Here is a 5152-nt window from a genome sequence, read left to right as displayed (position 1 = left end):
TTGAGAATTCTGTGGTCAGAAGCTATATTATGTGGTGAACTTTAATAATATACAAGATCATAGTACTGAAAGGCCCATGTCTCTGACAGACATTGCCAGGCAGAGGTCCATAGGAACGGGCACAGAGACAAATCCTCTTAAACTAATACCTCCTTTTGAGAAAGCTTTTTATTGGGCCTTTAGCAGAACAAACATTTATCCTGGAGCTCCAGGAAATTCTGTGACCCCAGCTGTCCATTCAGAACAGATATCATCTGACTCACCCAGTCATGAACATAGATCTGGGTTCCTCAACCTTGGCACTACTGACATTTGAGACTGGTGGGAAGCAACCTGTGCATTGTAGAATCTTCAGCATCATCACAGGCCTCTATAAACTAGTTGCCAACACCATCCCCAATTGTGACAAAAACATTTCCAAACACGGCCAAGTGTTTAACTGTTAAAATTTTGCCAATGGAAGGCAAAATTGCCCTTAGTTGAAAACCACTGACATAGATGCATCCTCTGAATTCCATCATCCAGGAGAGTCCTGAGCAGTACTGAAGGAAGTAATGAGTAAACTGAAATCACATCTCCATTGCTGCATTTTCTTGTCACACAGACTCTCTCCATTCAGAATGAATTCCATATGGATAATGGACTGATAAAAAACAGTCAGACCTGATTTATACATGGTTCTGTGTAATACCTTACAAGCTAGCTAAGAATAGGTATGGGAGGGATTAAAGACAATGAAAGAAAACCTGCTAAGGGGAAATCTCAAATAGAACTTCATAGTCTTGTGTAGAGGAATATGGCATGAAATTAGCATTGTGAGTGTGAGTGAATTAATAATTTGGTGGGAATGTGAAGGGCTTTAAGGACTGGTGACAATAAGAAAAGTTGGGAAGGGGTATATAGATGCATCTCTTAAAACAGATTCAGAATGTGAGACTGTTTGAGCTACGTGAATGCTCACAACAAAGTCCTCATCAGAAAAAAGGCTCTAAATAAGCAGGTACACGAGATAACCTAAAGTATAGATGTCAGTTTCCTTGACCAGCCAGTGCTTCATGGGAACATAAAGTGGCAGGGTGAAAAGGTGGAGTCTTTGAACCTGCACTTCCACAGGTTTCCTGGCTACTGCTACCTGCCCAGCCTTGTTCTCTATCCTGCACTTACTCCAGCTGTCAAGAGTCCTTTTTCAGGCATCATATCTTGGAGGATAAGCCTGATAGCCGATTAACTGCTTTAGAAGGGCCAGCACTGTAGCAGTTCCATCCTCATTAGTAGACGTATTATGGTAGTAGCTTTGCTTCCTTTGCCTCTGGCAACACTGTATTTATAGATTTACTGAATATTTTATACATTATGCTGGATTCCCATAACATTGCTTGGGCCAAGAACTTACTAACCAAAAAGGTAAGATAATGTGCCTAGTTCTTATTTTGTTGACTTTTTTTCTTACTACATACCCCTATCAGCTACTGTTACCCAACACTCAAATAATCTTCTGAAAATGGTTCTGAAGCCAGCTGAAAGACATTTAAAGTTGGGTTCTTTCTGGAGGTAGTGGTTTTTTTTTTTTAATCCAACAACTGATATTTGATGCTGTTTCTCCCATGTTTATATGAGATGGGGTCAAGAACCAATAGGGTGACATTTGCCTAATGCTTCTTTCACTGTTACGTCTGACCATTAATAAAGTATTTTACTTTCTTTTCCTGTTCTAGACTCTGTCATCTTAAAGGTTTTAATACTTAAGGAGCTAAAATGTAATTTAAAAGAACTCGAAATTTAAACTGCTGTATGGTCATTTTAGATTTTCTATGACACAGATAATTAGGCTAAAAAAGGTCACACTGTTAGTTGGGGTGTTTTGACCTTATAATAGTTCTTGCTACACAATGAGAGCAAGGAGGAATATTGGGGGTAAACTGGTGACAATTGAAGGAATGTTCATATACTACCATATACAATGGCAAAAGATAAAACAACAAGAGCTTAAACATGTCAGAAATAGCTTTGGGAAGTGTATCAAGTAAAAAACCTAATGAGCTAAGGTGATAGACAAAACAAAGAACAAATATACAAGAGGGAAGGTCTCAATACCAAGTGCCTAAACAAGAGAATAACTTCTATCTGTATTTTCTTACTATCACATATAACATGTATTTTAAATTTCTCATCTCTAATTATTAAAAATAATTAATGTAATTTTTATCAATAAGCCAACTTTGCAAAACTAGAATAGACATAATCCGAAGGTCCTGGCCTTGGCATCTGATGTAGTAGATACAATGGCTGCATTATTTACACGAGTACTATTGCAGGTTTTAGTATGAAAGGAAGGTATGACCAACAAGGAGTAAAATGAAGTATTTATCCATTTTAGTTAATATCCAATCATTCCAAAAAAAATTCCAGATGCTTTCAATTACAGAATTTACCATACTGCTTAACCTTGGTTAATTGGCAGTCTTTCCAAGGACTTTGAACCTTGAGCCTATTTTACAAGGATAAGAACAAATGGCACATTTATTTACATCTTCCTGACCAGGCTAGTCCCACAGTCCATAGTCCTTTTGTTAGCTGGTAGGCAGGACTTCATAGAATTAAGCTTGTGAAAGAAAAATCTGTTGACTGCTACCTGTTTCAGAAAAGGCTTTCCGGAGAAAACCACAGGAAAAGGGCTAAACCAGCCAAAGCCGCTCAGCCTCTCTTCCAGGTGACCTAAATTTTGCTCATTACAACAAATTCTCCACACTGGAAGCGCTGCTGTCCCTCTGCATATGAGTATATTTCTCTAGTAAAAATCCCTTGACCAGAAGAAAGGATAAAATGCATAACAAGGATGGCAAAGTGGGGCAGATAGGAGTATCAAGGGAAAAAGGGTGGTACCATGATCTATTTTCTTTTTTAGCAAATTGGTAAGGTTTTAATTTTTTTTACTGTCTACCTTCCTAAGGAACTTTTTTCTTCAAGTTTTGAAATGGAAAAAAGGTCTAATTTTTTCCCGTATACTGGGAATACTATTTGTTATTGTAAACATATTTGATGACCTTTTGATGAATTTCTTCCAATGAATAAGAAAACTTAGTGGCTTAATTTAGGACATTTAATAGGACATTGTTTTTTGAAGAAATTGTAACAATCTACATTGGGGACATAGGTTCAAAGAATAAAAAAAAAGTCCCGTGCATCCTTTGTTTAGGGAGACACTGCTTTGGGAGTTATCCCGTGTTCTTCTGACTTGCTGCAAATAATAAACCCCTTTTCGTTCTTTTACCTACTGCATGCTGTTATTTGAGTTTGCACCCATCAAGGAGCAAAACTATTGTGCTTGATTACAACTATGCTTTATTCTTCTTGACCTTGTGACACTTTCTTGTGTCCTACGCACCTGTTATGAGCCACTGAATATGATTTAAATAAACTCCCTTTTCCTTAATCAGGTGATTTCTCCTGCATGCAATACAGGAACCTAATTGACATAATCAAGAAAATGAGTAGAAATGGAAAAATAAACAGAAAGTCCTTTTTATATCTATCAGAAGTCTACCTTATTTTTCTAAAGAACCACTTTTGGTACTGGATACTGCTTTTTTTTTTGGTATTGTTTTCCATTAATTGTATACTTATCTTTCTATCTAACTTCTCATTTGTGCATGTGGCGGGTATTATTCTATTGATTTTTTTTAATGCTTGATTTGCATCTTGGCTCCTTAGTTTTCAACCCTCTTTCCTGCTACATGTACTTTTATCAATTACCCTTAGTGTTTTACCAGGTTCTACAAACTAGCATGCAGTGTTTTCATTGTAGTTGGAAGTATTTTGTTAAGTATTATTCTTTCCATTTAACAGATAAGGAAACATGCTAAGTGATCATGTACACTCAGTGTATAACTGTGTTATACATCAGATGTTTGTATCTACAATAAATTTTTGGTAACAAGTTATAACTGAATTTGAGAACACCTTATACACCCACACATATATAATTGAGATTAATCACTAGCCCCAGGTACCTGTAAGCCACGTATTCTTCACAAATAACTGAACGTGATGCGCAAGGTATACATAAAAGATGGGATCTGAGTCAGTTTTGTAACGAAGATGGATTCCAACTGCTAAGTAAACTCTCCTTGACTCTCCTTGTTAAAAATCACAAAAGCCACCGTCAACAGTAAAAGCCAAGAGAAATGTATTGGAATACTGTAATCAAATTTCAAGAATACCAGGATTGCCACTGGGTTTCACAGATCAGAGGAATGTGTCTAGCAGTATCCATATCAGCCTTATTCTTTTGAGTTTGGCTGAACCACGCTGCCAGCACTTCCTGGATTTGTATCTTTCCAGCTTCATCATTTTAATTTCAAGTTGAAAAATCCTGGTAAGGGATTGGTTTACTTGAATCATGTCTCTATATTTCTGTTGCAATCACTGGCAAGGAGAAATGAAGGAAGAAACTAAAATTAGCTCACCTTGGGTAATAGATGTATCTTTAGTCAATTACTTTGCTTATAGATGATTTATACTTGGACCTTACCTTAACCTGGAGAGAACGGCAATTTCCCAAAGGGGAGTCCTAGTCAAGAAATAAGATTCCAGAGAAATATCATAGGCCTGTATCTCTATACATATATAAATTAAAGATAGCTTGTGTGTACACATACACACATTTTCTACTGTACTAACTTTTTTAGTCATTAGACACAAAGAATCTGGATGGAGCTATGTAAATTGGGGAAAAAACACTTCAGAGGTGTAGACAGAAGATAAACTGGATTTTGTTACATGTACATTTCTTTGCAACGGAAAAGCCCTTTAGAAGAGTAGAAGGAGGAGTAGAAAGAGGAGAAGGAGGAGGCAAGGAGGAAGGCAGCAAGTGAAAAAAGATTGATTGCGACCACCACACTGGTATAAATACTTAAGTCACAGGATTGATATATACACATACACACCCACATTAGTATAAACATTTCAGATCATTTAAAGTAGAGCAATAATTAGTCTTTCCAACTAAATGGAAATGATCTTTTTTGTAACAGTCTTAAAAAGTCAGATTTTTAGAACCCTTGTTTACTTAGTAACAACATTCAGCAGAGTAATGTACTACACATGTCATTTTCCACTTAGTCTGAATTAGCAGTTTGATTATACAAGAATC

Source organism: Castor canadensis, chromosome 4 (assembly GCF_047511655.1).
Source record: "Castor canadensis chromosome 4, mCasCan1.hap1v2, whole genome shotgun sequence".
NCBI lineage: Eukaryota > Metazoa > Chordata > Mammalia > Rodentia > Castoridae > Castor > Castor canadensis.
The sequence above is the reverse complement of the archived record's forward strand: the minus strand, read 5'-3'. Positions refer to the sequence as shown.